Source organism: Vulpes vulpes, chromosome 7 (assembly GCF_048418805.1).
Source record: "Vulpes vulpes isolate BD-2025 chromosome 7, VulVul3, whole genome shotgun sequence".
Taxonomy (NCBI): domain Eukaryota; kingdom Metazoa; phylum Chordata; class Mammalia; order Carnivora; family Canidae; genus Vulpes; species Vulpes vulpes.
In genome coordinates this window covers 52,452,842-52,474,660 of record NC_132786.1, presented here as the reverse complement: position 1 = coordinate 52,474,660, position 21,819 = coordinate 52,452,842, and the positions used below count along the sequence as shown (strand labels likewise).

Genomic DNA, 21,819 nt, shown 5'->3' with positions numbered 1-21,819 from the left:
ACTAAGCCGAAGGGTTTTTTCAAGTTTAGTATTATGAGCTGTATGTAAATGAATTTTAGCGTTTTTTTTTTGGGGGGGGGGGTGGCAAATAGGCTGCGCTAACATTGAAAATTATACAGCTCCCTTTATACCTTAAAATAATGGAAAACGATATTTAGCTAAACCCATAGTGACTGGCCTCATTAATGTCTTGCTTTGGTAAATCCAGACCGGAGAGTTACTTTATTCTTCGGCTGAACGTTTTCAACAAGCTTGTGCTTTTGTACTTAAAGAAGCAGATGTCCAAAGAAACTTTTGATATGATAAATGAACAATCACAAAGAAAAAGTTAGTTAAGTAGTATGAGTCACATGAGAAAACAATTCAGCTCTAAGAATGTGCTGACTCACTTATTTTCAATAACATCAGTTTATTTTTAGTGCTGCTCTATAATCTGATAAGTATTCCTACAGCTGGTGAATTTGAACATCTTAAAGGTGATGAACTGAATATTGAAATATGCAGAAGTCACACAAAGGAAAAAGTGCATAGTAGTTCATGCTTGCATTTTTTAGCAGTTCTGCTGACTACTTCTGTAAATTAATTTCTCTATATGGACCTATCATGAAACTCCTGAGAATAAGAGGTTTAAAGTAACAGATTTACAAAGAGTAATTTCTTTTCCCTTTGGTCTCAATGTTGGTTCAGGTAAAACACTTGGATAAAAATAAGTTTTAGCACTTAATATTTTAAGCACGTTAGTCCTATGTTAAAATTAGGAATACTTCGCCAAGGCTCACTCTATTTATTTAATGCTACCAAAACATCAAAAATTGCATTTAGTAAAAGATTGAGGAGTTAAAATCCAATTTCGTGAAGAAGTTTTAACAAACAACTCTACGTACGAAATTTTTTCTCCTGGCAGGTAATTCGTAAGAATCCTTGGACAAATAATTGCTGAACTCTTGTGAATAAGGTATTGTTTTAGACAAGGTCAGAGATGTGAGTATTAGACACGGTCCCTTACCCTCCTTAAGACCATCACAGAGTTAGTGGTGCGACGCTTAGAACAAAGGAAAGATAAATGCCAGCAAGAAAGAAAACATTTGCTTTCCAACAAAGAGATGACCCTTCTGGTGGAACGTCAGGGATGTTTGTTGGAGAAAAGCAGGAGAGTAAAGGAGCCATTCTTGGAGTTGGCATTCCAGATAGAATGGAGGAGCAGACGCGATGAAAACAGGAAAGGGAGAGGTAAAATCAAAATAAATACCTAAAACCACAGGTTTGGACCTGGGTTCAGATGCTGACTCTGATCTTGACCAGTCGTACATGTTTCACCCTCCCTGTGGCCCCCGTTTCCTCACTTGTGAGATACCTGGCATGTTCGGCATTGTAAAAGTTAAGCAAGATGAAGTATCTAAAGCGTTTCACATAGAGCCTGGCATAAGGTAAGTCTTCAACAGATGTTAGCTATTGCCTGATGGTATTATTTAAAAAAAAAAAAAAAAAAGTAGGCTAGCTAGATCCAATTGGGTAAAAGTTTGGGGCAATGAGTCTAAAACCTAGTGGACAACACTGAAAGCCAGGCAAAGAAAGTCAGCTTCATTGAGTGACTATCAGGGACCCATTCAAAACTTGGGATTGGAGAGGAGATGTCAAGGTGGGGTGGTACTTGGGAAAGGTAGTGACTGTGGCAGGTGCCGTGGCTTCCCAGAGGAGAGCCTGGGCTGGGGGAGAGGCTGTCAGAGGGGACTGGGTGGGCCGTGGCCATAGGGCCCTGCAGTGCAGGTAGACCAGGGGGGTCTGGGAAAGCAAGTAGCATTTTGTTGATTTGGTGGGAGCCAACTCCCTAGATACACTTCTGCTCATGGGAGGCTTCCTCTGCAAGTTATGTGCAGGGCAGTCATTGCGGGAAGACAGGAGCAGGACCCAGATGGACTATCTTGGAGATGTGGGTTTGTAAAAGAGGGTGGGTGACGAAATTTCTCTTCAACTTTCTTCCCTGATCACACACATCTGACCTCCCCCAGAAACTAAAGACTGAGGGAAGATTCTGCAGCTCAGAGGAGGATGAAGCGCAGAACATACCTTTGCCCTTAACTGCCAACCATTTTTCTTACTGGTTCCTTCACTGCCAGACTGATAGGGAAGGTGGTCTTCCACTCTCGGCCAGGACTGCAGTTCCCAGCAACACACTAATGACAAATAGGACTTGGCAGCGAGCGCCAGGTCATTTTATGCCTTCTTCAAAAGGTATAGTCCTACATTTCCCATCATTTGTCAAGTCCCAGTCTGAATATCATGCCACATGTCCTCTGCTGAAACTAATATATATCCCTGTGGGAAGAACACATCTGAAAAATGGGGAGAATAGTGCCCACATCACAGGTTTATCATCAGGTTTATCATAAGGAGCAAATGCTTTCAAACATTTTTTTAATTGGGAAGAAATTCACATCATATAAAAAGGAATCATTTGAAAGTGAATAATTTGGTGGCATTTAGGACTTTGGCAATGTGGTGCAACCACTGCTTCTGTGTAGTTCTAAAATGTTTTCATTACCCCAAAAGAAACCTCTGTATCCATTAAGCCTAATCCCCATTGCACCTCCCCCACCTCCAGCATCCAGCATCCACTAATCTGTTTTCTGTCTTTATGGATTTAGCTCTTTTGAAAATTTCATATACATGCAATCATGCATTATATGGCCCTTGTGTATGGCTTCTTTTCCTTGGCATATTATTTCTGAACTTCAGCCACCTAATAAGATGTAAAGCTGTTTTATTCTTTTTATGGCTAAATAATATTCCATTGAATGTATATACCACATTTTGTTTATCCATTCATCTGTTAATGAACATTCAGTTTGTTTCTACCATTTCATTGTTGTGAATAATGCTGGTATGAACACATGTGTACAAGCATTTGTTTCAGTCCCTGGTTTTAAAAAAAAAAAAGATTTCATGTATTTATTTAAGAGAGGGAGGGAGATAGCAAGAGAGAATATGCAGGGGAAGGAGAGAGAGAGGGAGAATCAGACTCCCCACTGAATGGGAAACCCAATGTAGGGTTCAATCCCACGACCCAGGGATCATGACCTGAGCCCAAGGCAGATGCTTAACCAGCTGAGCCACCCAGGTGCCCCCTTAGGACCTGTTTTTAAATTAGGGGTATATATCCAGCAGTGCAACTGTTGGGTCAAATGCTAATTCCATTTTTAACTTCTCAAGGAACATCCAGGGACACGGGGGTGACTCGGTGGTTAAGCATGTACCTTTGGCTCAGGTCATGATCCTGGGGGTCCTGTGATCAAGTCCCGCATCAGGCTCCCTGCATGGAGCCTGCTTCTCCCCCTGCCTATGTCTCTGCTTCTAATTATGTGTCTCTCATGAATAAATAAGTAAAATCTTAAAACAAACAAAAAAAAGGAACATCCAAGCTAGTTGCCAAGGTGGCTTACATTTTATACTTCCACCACAATGCACAGGATTTCAGTTTCTCCACGTCCATGCCAACACTTTTTTTCCACTTTTTTTGTATATCATAGCCCATAAAGTGAATGTACAGCAATTTCTCACTGTGGTTTTCATCTGCATACATTTCCATAGCCAGTGACGATGTCGAACATCTCACACGTGCATTGTCCATTTAGATATCTCCTCTGGAAAAATAACTATTTGAGGCAACTCAGGTGTTCTTCAGTGTAAAGAGTACTCAGCATCCTGCAAAGAAAACAAGAAGCAGCCTATAAACAGTAACCAGGAATAACAGGATCAATGTCAGGGACAAGAAAAACAACAATAAGATCTGGATTCTGGTCTGGCTTCTTCGTGTCTCATTAGGAAATAAATGTAAGAATAAAGACTGAGAAAGTCTTGGCTATCTAGGGCTTTTTAAATGTTTGTTTCTTTTTTGCACGTGTTAAAATGAGGATTATGGCAAAAACACATGCTGGAATACAGAGGACGCACTAGCAGAGCCAGCCACATTTTTCAGTGACACTTTGACATCCCCTCTGACGGGCCAAGGCTCTCCCAGGAGCAACTGTGGGTCTCTCTGCTCAGGGAGGCTCCTTATCTCCCATCTGCCCTTTCTGTCTTTCTTCTCTGTCCTCCATCCTCCCTTCACATCTGCAGCTTTTCAGATCTGAAGGCAGGACAGTAAGATTTCCGTGATGACAGTCTAACAGCATTCCATCTGGGAACCTTCAGAGATAGGCCCTTATCTGTTTGTCACTGAGTGATGCCCAGTTCAACCGCAGAAGTTGGGGCTGGCGTCTAGTGCAGGGGGCCACCTCACCGGCGCAGAGTCCCCACCGAGGGACCTGCTGATGGGGGGCTGCATCAGCCTCCAGAAGCTTATCCGTGGCCAGAAAGCAGGTCGGCCCCAACCCCCACCCAGGGCCCAGTGCATCCCCGGGAAGGCTACTCGTGTTTGCTGGGAGTTTGGTGATAAAGCCCCTATGGCGTTACCATCAACGGATAGCGTGCCCGACCAGCGCTTTGAAGATACGACCCAAAGCAAAAATGAAAAAAGAATATTCCTGTCTATGTTAAATCCCAGGAGTTGCAAAGGATAGAGGAAACCCCTAGTGGGCTTTTAAGAGCTCTAAGTTACCTGGAGAAACTACTTCTGCCTCCTGAGATGGAGCTGACTCTCCGTTGCTGGAATATTGGTGATTTCTCCAAGGCCCTTCGAAGTGGTGAGAGTCCCTCACATGGCTTAGAGACTAAGCATTCCTGGTCTCTGCAGGCTAGGATGATTTTAATCTACTTACTTTTAAGTATGTTTTAATTATGTTTTAAAAGTTTGTGTTACTGCTAACTGACAGTCTGATTTCTCTATTTAGGACTGCTTTTTAGGGTTGTTTTTTTTTTCTTTTTTCCCTGTTCAGTTACATTGCCAATATTTTAGCTATGGTTATTTATACTGCATTAGTGGGCTGCCAGGAGAGGAATGAGCAGTTTCTGGAGCATCTTCTGCATCAAGCACCGTGCTAAGTATGTCATTCCTGAAATGATTCCTTGAGATGGGCGGTGACGGTATCAACCACTTTACCCAGAAGTTGAGGGTCAGAGAGTTTCAGACACCTGGTCCTGGTGGGAGGCAGAGCAGTGATTTGAATGTACCTCTATCTGACCCCAAAGGCTCTGTGCATCCCACCAAGCTCTCTGCTGTAGAATAAAAACACCTTTCTAAAGGCCTTGGAGCTGAGAGTGAGCTGGGCAAAGACATCCATATTTCTTTTCACATAAAGGCTGCACTTGTGCAATGACTACAGAATTCTGAGTTTGAAAGTGGCAGTGGGGGCTCATTTCTCGATAAGTGATAATAAAAGAATCTTTATCTGTTAACATTAAAAAAATGCTTCCATGTCACGTTTCGTTATCAATCACATTTTTTAAAAACCTGGCTTGTTTCTACTAAGCAATAAAAGTCTTCTGGTCCCTAGGATGAGAATTAAGGGAAGTTTTCATTATAGCAGTTACACTGTCTCCATGCAACTGATAAATGAAAAAAAAAATCAGGAAATATAATTTTTTCCTTATTTGATGAAAACAGTTTCCAGTGTTGATCTCCAAAGAATATTTAATGAATTTGCGATTAAGAGTATAAGCTCTACTTTACTTTTTATTCTAAGTTTTCCTAAAATATTTTGCAAATAGGTCTTTCCTACCCACACATCTACATAAAGATGTTGTAAATAAAAACACATTTCTGGTGATGCATTTTAATGAATCTTAGAAAATATTTGAGTACAAACGTATAAATGGGAAGAACTTTGGTAGTTAAAGATGAATAAAAGTATTAATGATTTAGCTTAAAACTTGATGATATGCATTATCTATGAGTACAAACATTAAAAATGAACATTTTATAGTATACTGAAATCAGTGTTGTAAATCAACATAAATTAATAGGTGTTAGATTTTATACAAGCCCCCATATGGAAATTGGATTTAAAAATTAAAAGAATACAATAGAAAGAATGAAATAAATCACAAAGTGAAATAAAATACAGAATTAGAAAATCTCAATTTACAATCAGTGGAAGAACTTAAAAAAAAAAAAAAAAGAAGCTTCATGAGTGTAGTTAAAAGTAATAAAGCAGAGTAACTAGTTCCATGTCAGTGATGGACCTAGTAATAGGCAAAGTAAGAAACGGATTTAAAGACTTTTCAGAGATAACTTTGGAAAAAAATAATAAATGAGGCAGCAAAAGAATAATTTGTTTCATAGGGAGCTGAATATTCCAATTTCAGTTATGGCATTGAAATATCAGCATTCCATCGCACAGTATTTTGATATTATATTACATTGTTTTGTATCATTAACATCATAAAATGAATTCAACCATTTTCAGTGCACTCCTTCCCGGGCCTTTATCGTGCTCCCTGTAATTGGAGGAGATTTGCAGGAAGGATATGATTAGAACCAAATTTCCAAGAATTCCTCCCAGCCCCTTTCTGCCATATATCACTAACACCTCCTTTTGGGGCCTCAATTTAAATGCATACCCTGAAAAAAATAATAATAAAAATAAAAATAAATAAATGCATACCCCGTATTTGTTTACTTGTCTAGTGTGCAAACCCTTCCTATGTAAGGTGTGCCAGCTGTGTTATATACCAGGTGAATGTTAGTTATTTCTTAGTATTCCCAAAATCTCAGAAAAATATATACATGCGCGTGCACGCGCGCACACACACACACACACACACACACACACTTTACATGTAAGAGATAATCAAGTCATGACAGCCCTCCCTCTGCTCAGAAATCTTGAAAGGCCTCCTACCTCCCTACACACCCGACACAAGGGCTACAGATGAAGGAGGAGTTTCTGCCCCTTAAGCTTCATGGTCAAGACAGCCTGTGAAACAGACCTTTGTGATGCAAGGCATTATAATAGTGTGATATTTAGGATCACTGACATCAAACTGAGATGTCAGATGCCTTTCCCAGAGGTCGGATTGAAGGTGAATGCTAGCTAAGAGTTTGTGAAGGCAAGAAGGAAGCTGAGGATGTTGCTTCAGACTATGTGGAGATAGAGGCCTGACATGCCCCCCTCTATCATGAGACTGTGAGAAATTCTGCAGGACCGAATTGCAGGGCGCAGGCGCTCATGGAAGACAGGCCACAGCTGTGGCAGGGACAAGCCACTGTGATTTGTTATACGCCTACCCCTTCCCCCTTGACTCTCAGTGCTTTAGGCACAAAGTATCTTCTTTGTTTCTGCATAACTCTACAGGCTCAGTTCATGCTTTGCAAATAGAAAGTTATTGAATTGAAGATTAAGAAGGCACGTATACACAGAATAAAGACATAGAAGGAGAAAAGCACTTTAAAGCAGTGAAAGATGAGTCAGCCATATAGAAATCTAAGCTCCAAAGACAGAGAATTCTGGTTAATAAAATGTAGTGATAGAGAACCCGGCGATGGTTCTTGGAGGGGAAGGTGGGTGGAGCATGGGGGAACTAGGTGATAGGGCTTGAGGAGGGCACTTGGGATGAGCACCAGGTATTATATGTATTTTACACCTGAAACCAATATGACACTGTATCCCTGGATACAGGGGTGGGGTGGGGGTGGTTATCCACGAGATGAGCTAAAGTTAAGTTAGAAGAATTTCTTGATTGGAAATTTTAGCTTTGAGTTTTGTCTCTCTAGTCCTAAAATAACTTGGAAGATACTCCTCATTTGTCCATCTTCTGCTTTGATCCTTGGATCCCACCCATTCTTTCACTTTAAGAAAAAAACGAGTAATTGTTGCAGAGGTCTCTGTATTTTGCAGCTGCCCTTTTGTAAGAAACACTTTTCCCAAATAAAAGAATAAAAAAACAAAACAAAAAAAAAAACTGGAACTTAAATGATAATGTACGAACAAATAAAATGTAACCAGTACTCAATTACTTTCTGAGAAATGATGCTTCCTTCTTCTTCCGAATTTCAGTAATGATGGAATGCATCATCTGAAGGATAGACTCTGGTCACAGACTCAGATTCAGGAATGTCACAGCATAGTCTCATTCTGTGACTTGAGAGGACCTTTCTACTGCTTCTCTTCACCACCTCCTGAAGCCACTCTTGGCTCCTTTGAGACAAGTCCCCATCCATTGTTTTTGTTGGAGATGTTTGCTCTCCGCTTCTTCCAAGAACTTGAACCTAAGACCTCCTATTGCTTTCATTCCAGCCAGTAGTCTAGCTTCCTCTTCATGGTGAACCCAGAAACCTCAGGATCACCTTTCAAAGCCAGCCACTGGCCACTTCAATTGGGCAAAGCATTGGTCCCTTTTTCCCAAGAGAAAAAAAAAAAAAAAAAAACCTCTGCAAATTTAAATTCACGAAGAGCATACTACTCAAAGAGTATTGATATATTAATATAGTTAGCTGTTTTACTTTCAAAACATGTTCTCATTTTACCCAGTGCCTGACACATTACTTGGTACTAATAAATCTACACTGAAGATCAGGGTTTCTGAGTTATTTCAGGAAAGGCTCCAGGCATCTTCAAATGTAAACAATTGTAATTATTCTAATACCTGGTTAGCCATCTTCTGGATCCTGCCTAGTTGTGAATATTTATTGCAGAATCAGTGTGCATCTGGATCTTCTCTCTGTCCAGTCCCATTGTTCTAGACTTAAGCGAAGAACACCCTCGATGTCTCTTCTTAGTCATTTCTTTTTTTGGCCAATTATTATACTTCAGGACTTTTAAAATGTGGTTTCATGACTACAGAGTCCTAAATCTATTCAAATGATTTTTGTGTGTGTGTTTGAAGCCAGAAGAACTAATGTTTGAGCCAGTATCAACACATTGCAGAAAAATTTTCTTATTCATTAGAAGCTCATTTTAGCAAAAATGATAGATAATATTATCACTGGCTGATTATCCATACACAGCTTGAAGACATTTCTTGCTCCCCAGTTGTTTTATTTCAATGTATTTCTTTCTATGAAGAAATTCTTTACTACTTAACTACCTTTGGGATAATTTTCAACTATCAAGCTGATCAAGACCATCTAGGATCTGTGTGTGTGTGTGTGTGTTGTCTGTCTGTCTGTAGGCAGAGAGAAAGATGTTGACATACGGCTTTAATTATTTCCATTATTTCTTCTGGAAAACAATACCATAGACATTGTTCCTAAAATCAAGTAGCAGGCCTACATGAGTTGATTATCTGGCTATGCTTTCCAGTTGGGCATGCAACTGTCAGTTGGTGCCGGCTAACAGAGTATTAGCTGGAGACACAAGAGATGTTTACTGCAAAGGAATGGGCACTGGACAGCATCCCTCTATGCTATCAGTTTTTCTTGGCTTAGACAAATGAATTCTAGAAGCCAAACAAATTTCTAATTATTTATAATAGAAAAAAATGATCTGCAACAAAGTTTAAAGAAATAGACACCCTTTTGTGGGTACACTCAGGTATCTTGCATAGAAAACTTCAAATTTATAAATTGCTGCTTGTTGTCTTAAGTATGTAATGAGGTCGATTTACATGTGCTTCTGGTTGGGGCTCTGCAGGGGGCCAGGAACTCTGTCAGGTGCTTTGCATATGTCACCTCATTTTGCCCTGTCTCATCTCCACAACAGCACTCTAAGATGTTGAGGGCTGAACTGTGGCCTTCCAAAAGTCATATGTTGAAGCTGTAACCTCCAAAAGTGACTGTGTTTGGAGATGGGGCCTTTGGGGAGGTAATGGAAGTTAAATCTCATGGGACTTGTGTCCTTATGAGAAGAAAGAGAGACACTGGGGATTTTTCTCCATATGCAGAGAAGAAAGGTGGCATGAGGATATAATGAGAAGATAGCCTTCTGCAAGCCAGGAAAGAAGGCCTCCCCAGAAACCAGCTCTACTGGCACCCTGGTCTGGGACTTCTAACTTCCAGAGCTGTGAGAAAGTAAATTTCTGTTATTTAGACCACTCAGTATGTAGTATTTTTTTTCTGGCAGTTCAAGTGGACTAATGCAATAAGTGTCAGCCTCATTAGCAGGAGAGGAGACCAAAAAGCAGAGAAATTGAATAAACCACATGAGGTTAAAGAACCCAAATAGGGCGCTCTATGTGTCTGAAGTCAGAGCCTGCATTTTTTTCATCACACAGGCTTTCTGTATAAGCACTTAGTCTTGCCCCATCTAAATCCCTACTCCAGGGAGAAATTGGGGCTTTCAGCAGCTTTTTAGTCCATGCATTGTGGCTCAGGCATCATGAAGACATAGGCTCCCTGTGGACGGACACAGCTCCACCATCCATCTCTTCACTCACAGTTGGCACAGAACACTTGAGGATCTTCTATTTTAACCCATTCACCATGCAGACAAAACAGGAGAAAGTTAAGGTCACAGAAATTAGGTCAGTGGCTATCTTTTTCTAACTAGGATGAGCTCTTTCCCAAAGTTTTTGGTACTCCATAGCTCAGAAATGCTTGTATATGCATTTTTATAAAACACTAAAAATTAGTTATTAAGTCACCTGGCAGGATGCCAACTCTGTTACAGTCTGCTTTTGACACAAAATTCTGGCCTGAACTGCTCTTCAAGGGCCAAATCATTTTTCTTGAAACATAAAACACATGTGAGCGGATCACGACAGGCTTTACACATAGACATGGATCTATAACTCTTGCTCAGTGGGACCCAACATGGGATCTGCTACCTAGTTATGAAATAGTGCATCCACAGTAAGTTCAGCATCCCGGGGAGGGGTTACAGAAGTACCCCAGTTCAGCAGGAGTGCAGATTAGCTGCCATTTATAAAGTTTCCTTCCCTTGGAATCACATATTGTTAAAAGTTATACTGAAATGCATTGTAGCCTACTTTTAACAGTCAGGCAAAAGGAGAAAACATCATATGAAGGATTCTATAATTTGGGAGAAAATGTACCACAAGCTTTAAGAACTTTCTTGGATGAATATTGTTTGTTTGAGAATGAATTTTAAAAAATCTAATGAAATGAAGGAGGCTGTTTGGCAAACTGAAAGTAGCTTAGAGCAGCCCCACCACCTCCTGCCCAGGCAAAGGAACTGAGACATACCCTCACCCACTGTAGAGTGTGTCTTCTGACTAACGAGAAGGGCTGGTGAAAGCAAGGGCTGGTGAAAGCACCTGAAACCTGCATAGCCCAGCAGTGCTTGAGTTGAAAGAAAGGAAGATAAAGCCACTAGTTTGCAAAGCAAATCAGTGGCCCTGTTTGACCAAGGAACATGGGGTGCAGGTCCACTCAAGTTAAAACAACAAACAAAGAGCTTTACCAGTTTTAGAGCTATTGTTTTTCACTGTGCCTGGGCAGGGCATTTAAATCATAGCCCTGCTTCTTGCTAAATATAGCCCTCAGCCTGTTCAACTGGGGAACCTAACCCAGCATATAGGAAGCTGCATAACCCACATAATAGTCCTACATACAGTGACACTTGAACAGAGAGCACAGCCTCTAACTTCCCCCAGCTGCAGAGCAAAACCAGTAGCCTCACCTGACCAGAGAATTTAGTGCATACTCTGACTGATTCAGGTCCAGAAACAATAAGTTGTACAGGCCTTGAGTCCCATCCTGCTGCCTTGCAAGGCAAGGAAGCTAATTCTTAGCCCCATTTAGTAGGGAATATAGTCCTCATTCCTCTACTAAGCCTGACCAGAGGATCCAAGGAACCATGAAGCCCATCCTTCAGCCTCACTTAGATAGGGAACCAAGCCAGGAATCCCCTCCAACTGTTATCAACTAGTAGCATATCTCCATCTCATCCTCAGAGATCAACATAGACCATACTCAAAAATAGACCATAATAGCAAGTCCCACCTGCCGAAGGGTATTACCAGCAGACATACCCAGAAGCCCAAACTAAGCTGACTGGTAAAGAACTGTCTCTATGCCAAGACAAATCTGTAAAGTCTGGAAGAAGAGCCCATTACTCAAATGCACAGATACCAGTGTAAGAAATCAAAGATCATGAAAAATCAGGTAAATATGACACCACCAAAGGAAACTCGTATGACTCCAAAAACCAACCATAAAGAAATGGAGACCTATGAACTATCAGATAAAGAATTGGGAATAATCCTCTTAAAGAAAGTTAGTGAATTACCAGAAAACAGACAGATAACTCAATGAAATTAATGAAAAACAATGAGTTAAAAAGTGAGAAGTTCAACAAGGAAATAGCAGCCATTAAAAAAAAAAACAGAAATCAATGAGTTGAAAACATAATAACTGAATTTTAAAATTCAACAGAGTTTCAAAGGTAGACTCAACCATGCAGAAGAACCTGTACATTAGAAATTACCTGGTTAGGGGACACCTAGGTGGCTCAGTCAGTTAAATATCTACCTTCAGCTCAGTCATGATCCCAGAGTCCTAGGATTGAGCCCTGCATCAGGCTCCCTGCTCAGTGGAAAGTCTGCTTCTCCCTCCCCCCTGCTCGTGCTCTCTCTCTCTCTCTCTCTCTCTTTCTCTCCCTCTCAAATAAATAAATAAAATATTTTAAAAAGAAGAAGAAGAAATTACCTGCTCAGAGGAGCAAAGATAGAAAAGAATGAAAAAGAGTGAAGAAAGCCTACTGGATTATGGGCCACAATGAAAAGAAAGAATATTCACATGATGGAATTCCAGAAAAAGAAGATAATGGGACAGAAAGCATATTTAAAGCAATAATGGCTGAGAATTTCTTGAACCTGGGAAGAGAAATGGACATCCAATCTATGAGGCCCCAAAGACCCCAAATAGATTGACCCCAAATAGGACTACACTGAGATGTATTATAATTAAATTGTCAAAGGTCAAAGACAGGAAAGAATTTTAATATCAGCAAGAGAAAAGAAAGAAGTTATATACAAGGGAACCCTCATAAGGCTACTGATGGATTTCTCAACAGAATCTTTTCAGGCCAAGAGAGAATGGGATGACAGGTTCAAAATATTGGAAGAAAATAACTATCAACCAAGATTTCTATACCAGGATGAAGTTATCATTGAGAAACAAAAGAGGGATAAAGACTGTTTCAAACAAATAAAAGCTGAGGAAGTTCATTACCCCCAGACCTACCTTACAAGAAATGCTAAAGGGAGTTCTTTAAGCGGAAGTAAAAATGCTAATTAAATCATAAAAATGCAAAAAAGTAGCATAAATCTTGCTGAAAATGGTAAATAGTCATAGTTAGATTCTGTAATATGGAAATAGTAGTGCATAACTCATGACTCTAATTTAAAAGGTTTTTTTAAAAGATATAGCAAAAATTACCATAGCTACGATAATGTTATTAGTTACACAATATAAAAAATATGTATATTATAATAGCAGTAACCTAAAAAGACAAAGAAGAAGAAAAAGTATAAAATATTAACAATTCTATTGAAGCTAATTTGTTACCAGCTAAAAATAGTTTGTTACAAGTGTAGCATATTTATGTAAGCTTCATGGTAACCACAAGGAAAAACCTTGTGATAATTACACACACACACACACACACACACACACACACATACACACACAAAGAAAACACGATAAAGAAGTCAAAGCATACTGATACCAAAAGACATCAACACATACCAAAAAAGACAGGAGGATAAGAAATAATGGATTTACCAAACAATGAGAAAACAATTAACAAAATGGCAATAGCAAGTCATTATCTATCAGTAAATGCTTTAAACATAAAAGACTTAAATTCTCTAATCAAATTAGAGAATTTAATTGCATAAGAATTAAATAAGAATTGCATAGAATTGCATAATGAATAATAAAATAAGATTCAACATATGCTGCCTGCAAAAGATTCACTTTAGCTTTAAAGATACATGTAGACTGAGAGTGCAGGAATGGAAAAAGATGTTTCAAGCAAATGATGATGAAAAGGAAAAAAAAAAAAGCAGGAGTAGCTCCACTTACATCATACCAAATAGACTTTGAACTAAAAAATGGTAAAAGAGACAAAATCAATATACAATGGTAAAGTATCAATACATCAAGAAGATACAACAGTTGTAACATTTATGCATGCAGCATTGGAGCATCTAACTATATAAAGCAAAAATTAACATATTAAGTTTGAACTAAAAATGGTAAAAGAGACAAAATCAATATACAATGGTAAAGTAACAATACATCAAGAAGATACAACAGTTGTAACATTTATGCATGCAGCATTGGAGCATCTAACTATATAAAGCAAAAATTAACATATTAAAATTAAATTAAACAATCTGAGCCCAAAGTTAGCAGAAAAAAGCAAATAATAAAGATTAGAGCAGAAATAAGTGAAATAGAGAACAGAAAAACAATAGAAAGATTAACACAACTAAGACTTGGTTCTTTAAAAGATAAAATTAGCAAGCTCCTAGTTAGATGAAGGAAAAAGAGAAAGTATCCAAATCAATAAAACTATAAATGAAATAGGTGTTAAAATGGATATCACAGAAATGGAAAGGATCATTCATGCATGATAAAAACTCTTAACAAATTAGGCATAGGAGGATAATATCTCAACATAATAAAGCCCATATGACAGGCCCACAGCTACCATTGTATGGTGAAAGGTTCAAACTTTTCTCGAAGATTAGGAAGAAGGCAAGGATTCCCATTCTCACCACTCCTATACAACACAGTACTGGAAGTCCTAGCTAGAGCAGTTGGGCAAGAAAGAATAAAAAGTATCAGAATTAGAAAAGGAGGAGCAAATATTTCTCTATTTGGAGATGTCATGATATTATATATAGAAAATACTCAACACTCAACCAAAAAATTGTTAGGTATAATCAATGAATTCATTAAAGTTGCAAGATACAAAATTAACATGCAAAACTCAATAACATTTCTGTAGACTAAAAATGAAATTCCTGAAAAATATAGAAATAAATCTCATTTATAATAGCTTCAAAAACAATAAATACTTGGGATAAATTTAACTAAGGAGATGAAAGATCTCTACATTAAAAGTTGCAAGATATGGTTGAAAGAAATTGAAAAAGACACCAATAAAAGTATCTCATGTTCATGAAATTGGAAGAATTAATATTGTTAAAATATTAATACTATCAAAAGCCACCTACAAATTGAATACAATCCCCATCAAGATTGCAGTGGTGTTTTTTTACAGAAGTAGAAAAAACAATACTAACATTTAAATGAAACTTCAAAAGACCTCAAATAACTAAAGAAATTCTGAAAAAAGAGCAAAGCAGGAGGTCTCACACTTCCTGAATTCAAGGTACACTGTAAACCTATGGTCATCAAAACAGAATGGTACTGGCAAAACAAGCAAACAAACAAGCAAACAAAAACAGATAAATAGACTAGTGGAGTAGAATCACTAGCCCAGAAATAAACCCAGTCATATATAGCCAACTAATATCTAAGGGGGCCAAGGATACTCAATGAAGGAAAGACAGTCTCTTCAACAAATGGTGCTGGAATAATTATTTTACATTCACATGTAAAAGAATGAAACTGGGCCCCTATCTTACACTACTCACAACAATTAACTCAAAATGGATTAAAGAATTAAATGTAAGAACTGAAAACATTAAACTCTTAGAAGAAAACATAAGAACAAAGTTCCTTTGGATTTGGATCTTGGTAATGATATTTTGGATATCACACCTAAAACCTCAGCAACAAAGTCAAAAATAAACAACTAGGACTACATCAAACTAAAAAGCTTCTGTTCAGCAAAAGAAACCATCAGAAAAGGAAAAAGGAAAAAAAAAAAGTGAAAAGACTACCTGGGTAGCTCAGTTAGTTAAATGACTAACTCTTGATTTCAGCTCAGGTCATAATCTCAGAGTCCTAGGATTGAGCCCCATGTCGGGCTCTGTTAGCATGGAGTCTGCTTGTCCCTCTCTCTTTGCTCCTCCCCCTACTCACACACACATTCTTTCTCTATCTCTAAAATAAATAAATCTTTTTTAAAAAGTGAAAAAGCAACCTACAAAATGGGAAAAAATGCAAACCATACACTTGATAAGTGGTTAATAGGCAAAACATTTTTAAAAACCTCATAAAACTCAATAGCAAAAAACAACCCAATTAAAAAACCCCAATTTAAAAATGGGCAAAGGACCTAAGTAGACATTTCTCCAAAGAAGACAGATATATAAAAGACCAACATGTACATGAAGAGATGTTCAACATGGTTAGTCCTTAGGAAGATGCAAATTAAAACCACAATGTGATATCACCTCACATCTGTTAGAATGGTCATTATCAAAAAGATAAGAGATGACAGATACTGGCATGGATGTGTGTGATAGGTAGGATTATAAATTGATACAGTTAGTATGGAAAACATTATGGAGAGTCTTCAAAACATTAGAAATAGAGCTACCATATGATCCAGCAATTCTACCCCAAGGACTTCACCTGAAGGTAACAAAAACACTAATTCAAATAAAGATCTGCACCCCTATATACACAGCAACATTATTTACAACCTAAATGATGTATATGTCCGGTTGATGAATAAATGCATAAAGAAGTTGTGGTATATAGGGGAGCCTGGGTGGCTCAGTCGGGTAGGCATACTACTCTTGATTTCAGCTCAGGTCATGATCTCAGGGTTGTGAGATGGAGCCCCCATCAGGCTCCTTGCTCAGCAGAGTCTGCTTGGATTCTTTCTCTCTCTCTCTCTCCCTCTGCCCCTGCCCCACACTCTTGTCTCTAGAATAAATATTTTTTTTTAAGAAGTGAGATATATATCTCATATATATGGTACAATATTATTCAGCCATAAAAATGAAGAAATCCTACCGTTTCTGACAAAATGGATGGATCTCAAGGTCATTATACTACGTGAAATAAGTCAGATAGAGAAGGGCAAATACTGTACGATGTCACTTATATGTGGAATCTAAAACAAGAAAAAAATAAAACAGGAAAAACAAACTACTCGTAGAAAAAGAGATCAGACTTGTAATTGCCAGAAATGGAGGATGTTGGTTGGGGGAATTGGAGGAAGGGAGTCAAAAGGTGTAAGTTTCCAGTTACAAAATAAATAAGTGCTAGGGATATAATGTACAACATGATGACGACAGCTAACACTGCCATACACTATAGAGGAGAGTGAAGAGAGTAAATCCTGAGAGTTTTCATCAGAAAGACAACTTCTTCCTTTTATTATTTTCATCTTTTTTTTTCCTTTATTTTATCTATATGAGAGGACGGATGTTCGCAGAACCTACTGTGGTCATTTCACAATACGCAGAAATCAAGCCATCATGCTATATACCTTAAACTTACACAGTGATTACTTTGCAGTCCATTATTTTTTAGGGAAGCTGGAAAAAATAAATTTAAAAAACAAAACAAAACCAAAAATCCCTGTACTGGAAAGCATGAATGAAGCTGTTGTGGTTCTTTGTGCAAGAAGAGATCGATAGAAACTATAATATTAGAGGATGGAGAGAGTGCTCAGAAATCCCCAGCATCTACAAGTGAGGGAAGTAGATCTTCAGAAAGCTTCAGAAAGAAGAACAGTCAGTAGATACGAGTTTAGGGCAGAAAGGGAGAGGTCAATGTGTTGGCTCCATTCCAAAGACTTTGTGACAAAGACTTTGTCACACTTCCTGTCCAGATTATTATGGTGCACTAAAGCCACAAGTCCCAGTGCCCACAGGGGTTATGTTACAAGATTAAATGGGGCCTGCTTCGGCCAGCTCCACACCCACTGCCAAGCTCCCATTCATTGCTGCCATGCAAGAATGCAGGCCCAGTGTTACTAGACGCTTGGTTATTTTAAGAAACCATACAAATCTTGATTTTCATGTAAAACATCCTTTCATAAATGTGTAAGCTATTTTTTAAATGCCATGTGGTTCAAGAAAGACCTATCCGTAGGTGAAATTTCCTCTCAGATCTCTAATATCTTTTGTCCTCCCCTGTGGTCTCCTTGATTCCCTCCGGATCCAGGTCATCAGACTCTAAAAATCTATTCCCTTCCTTCATATCACTGCCCTGGACAAGAGTCCCCTTATTGCCTTTATTGTGATTTTTAAATGTTTCAGCCTTATACTCAGGACTCTCTCTCTAGTTCCCCTAGCCTCCTTCAATGAAGTTTTTTCACCATGCATTTTGCAATGGGAATCTGGGATCCCAATTGGACATAATATGTATTCCCTCCCCCCCCCCCCAGTGAGATCCACGCATTACTGCATTCTCACCTTAGTTCTTAGTGTCCTTCTTATTTATAATCAACTCCCTATAGATCATCTGATCCTTCAAGACCTCATTCAGACCCCTGAGCTCCCTTTCCTGATTATGCTCTTCCTCTTCAATTACTCTCACATGAAACTTCCAACATAGCTCTTCTCAGCCTGTATGTCATACTGTTTTTGGTGTTTTACGGCTGTCTCTCCCACTCAGCCTGGAGATTTTAACTCAGCATAAGCAAACCTGTTCTGTAAAGACCAAACAGTAAATGTTTTATTTCATTTTGTGAGCCATGTGATTTCTGTTGCAACTACCCAGCCCTGCCATTGTGGTTGGAAAGCAGCCATAGACAAGATGTACATAGGTGTGACTATGTTCCCATAAAAGCTTTATTTATTTATTTATTTATTGGTTGATTGATTGAAAGAAAGAAAGAAAGAAAGAAAGAAAGAAAGAAAGAAAGAAGAAATAAAGAAAGAAATAAGAAAGAGAAAGAAAGAAAATTAGCTTTGGCCTGAGGTCCACACTTTGCCAAACCCTAATCTACATGGGCCTTGGTCTTGTTGTTATGTAATAGTTAATGTTTGTTAGAGAGTGAATCCTTCAAAACTCAATTCAAGTTTACTTCTTTTGTAATCTTTCCTTGCCACTCAAGGACACAGCAATATTCTTCACTTCTGAACCTCTACAAGTACTTGTTATCCAGATACTTCATGTGACTGTCACGATCGCTGTATGATAGTCACTTAATGCTGCTATGATGAGTGAGGGTTGATCTATATTATTTCTAGGGTCCTTTGTTCTAAAATTCTGAGTCAATCCATCATCTTGTACTGCCACCTACTTGTGTATTTTTGTCTTTTTCTTTCCCTCACATGAATTATAAGCTTCTAGAGAATAAGACCTTACCCAATTTTTCTTAGGTTTGCTAAAATGCCTAATATGGTGCTCTTGTCACTGTTCATTCATTTATTCATTCAACACATATTTTTAGATCAGAATGGTATGTGGTGCAGACACAAAAATAAGCAGATTGGAAAGAGTCCGTGTTGCCATCGAAGTCAAAGTCTATTGAACTAATGATTGTATGATCATAACTAAGATGAATGCTCTGAAATGAAGTGCCTGGTTTTATAACAATATTTCATAAAGAAACTGAACGAATCCTGGAGTAGAGGCAGAGTAAAGAGCAGGGAAGTCTTCCCTGGGGAAGGAATGCGTGAGTCGGGGCTCACTTATTCAGACAGTATCTAGTCAGTGCCGATTATGTGCCAGACACTATGCTCGCAAGTTGGAATATAGTACTGATCTAAACAGACAGAAGTTCCTGCCTTCTTAGAGCTTGTTTTCTAATGGGGGCTGAAGAATGAGTAGAGATTGGATAGAAGGGGAAGAAGGTTTGAAAAATATCTCAAAAGGAAGGAACAGACATGAACAAAGATTCTGGGTGGGAGGGGACATGGCACATCCCAGGAACTGCTCGGCAGCACAGCTGTAACTCAGAAAGACCCAGCTATGGTGGTAGACAGAGGCTGGTGAGGCGAGGTCCCATAGGTAATATTACCATCTAATTTATTCTATAAAACAGAACGCTCTTGAGAGTAACGGAGGCATTCTTAATCATCACAGCAAGCAAAAACTGGTATGGTTCCAGCCAACTAGGAGGTATCAATATCCTACTCTTGGTCTCATAAAGATCTTTACATGACCACAACATTTTTTTCTTAAAAGATCACTTGATTCCTGTGGGTTACTGATCTGAGGAGGAACTGTATCACTGTGGGGAGGCCAGTTGCTATGTCATTACAGAAACCCAAGCAATAGGTGAGTGTGGCTGGAGCAAGGCAGTGAGCAGCAGTGGGAATGGAGAGGAATCAACTGTGTAGGTATTTTGGAGGCAAGTTTAGCCAGACTGGGCTGACCTCATTATTTGTTATAGAAACGAAGGGAGGAAAAGGTGGTGGTGAAGGGGAGATGGAAGGTTGTTCTGGCGGGAGGATAGGATCTAAATAGAGGTTCAGGAGGGCACCTGGGTGGGTCAGTGATTGAGTGTCTGCCTCTGGCCCAGGTCATGATCCCGGGGTCCTGGGATTGAGTGCTGAATCAGGGTCCCCACAGAGAGCCTGCTTCTCCCTCTGCCTATATCCCTGCCTCTCTATTTGTCTCTAATGAATAAGTAAATAAAACCTTTAAAAATAAATAAATAAATAAATAAATAAAAATAAATAAATAAATAAATAAATAAATAAATAAATAAATAAATAAATAAAAATAGGTTTGGGCACTTTGACCTACTCTCAGCATCAGCATCTGAGTCCCCAGGGAGTGTTACAAACGCTGATCTTGATGAATCTGAAGACTGGGGTGAGCACCAACCACTTCCATTCATGATTATTAGTGAGAGTATCACTGAGGCTTTGATACCAGAGAAAACTGGGTGGAGCTAAAATGTTCCCCACTGGGCAATGAGTACCTGTGTGTGCTCTCATCACAACTGTGGACAGCATTCACGTACTTTGAAGAAAACTGGAGAGCTTGGCAGCTTTTGTGGCTCAAGACAGACTGAAGAGCAAGGATGCAGGGGGTGGTTCAGTACCACAGGTTCAACACTGGGTGCTGGAGTCAAGAGTAAAATGTAATCGGAAATGACAACCCAACCAGCAAATGAGAGAGCAGGAGCCGTGCTATGTGGACATTGATACTTCAGAGACATTTAGCTGAAATACTCAACCAAAGCTATATTTGGAAGCTGCATTTAATACATAATTCAAAAACCACCTTCACTCACTGCAGTTTTAAATGAGATGTTGAAATGGTTGTCCTTTAATAGGGCAGAGTGACTCTTCATGATCATTTCTCCAGCCAGTGTGGAGAGCATTCTGCTCAGTTCTCTGAGACCTTTCACTCAACCTGATTGCATCTGACCAGGAAGGCCTCGGTAAAGATGTCACTTCCACCTTCTACCCCCAGGCACAGTCAGGGAGGAAAGCCTAAGAAACTTGAGTGACCAAGGCTCTCAACGGAAGGTCAAGAATCCTTTACCCCTTGCTACCAAGGCTTCGTGCTGCTTCATTCTTAGCCTATTATTTTATTCTGTTACTGAGGATCGCCCGTTTACAAAACTGTCACATGTAAAGCATCCCCTTGTCTTTCCATGCAAAAAAAATTCTGAAGGAAAAAAAAAATTCTATGGAGAAGCCTGAAAGGTGAGTCTTCATGTGTGTGTAGGCACTGTGCTTGGTCTTGCAATATCCTGATCACCTTGCACCTCTGGAAAACCCCCGCCTTAAATGAATATGAAATAAAGATGAACAGTTCCACCTGCCACCAAATACGAACTTCAGATTGGCTGTAAAATGTTGTACCTGGACTGTTCTCAAAATCAAAATGTTCAAGCACACGGCCATTTTAAAAGAGGCAAAGAAATAGATTGCAAGGCATTGGAAGATGTTCCTGATAAATTATTAAATCAAATATTAGATTATAAAAGAATATGCTCAGTATGATTAAATTTTTATTCTTCAAAGAGCTACAGAGAAGGGTTGAGAGACTATAAAGTAAAATCCCAAAAGTAGTCATCTCTGGAGAGTGAAATTAGTTACAATTTTTATTCTCCTCTTTTGGATTACCAATATCACCTGAATTTCTTATAATCATGCACGACTTGTATTACAAGATAACATATATCTTAAGATATAGCA

General features: G+C 38.9%; 1 protein-coding gene and 1 long non-coding RNA gene across 3 annotated transcripts in view; one reads left to right on the top strand and one right to left on the bottom strand.

Annotated features, from left to right (window-relative positions):
* TENM3 (teneurin transmembrane protein 3) overlaps positions 1 to 21,819 on the top strand; it is a 2,512,213-nt gene that overhangs the window by 1,831,600 nt on the left and 658,794 nt on the right. The gene's annotated exons all lie outside the window — the stretch shown is intronic.
* The window catches only part of LOC112932849 (uncharacterized), a 76,181-nt gene continuing 55,836 nt past the window's right edge, over positions 1,475 to 21,819 (bottom strand). Inside the window, exon 3 of the long non-coding RNA XR_003237570.2 lies at positions 1,475 to 3,702. This is a non-coding gene — a long non-coding RNA (uncharacterized lncRNA). The remainder of the gene's footprint in view (positions 3,703 to 21,819) is intronic.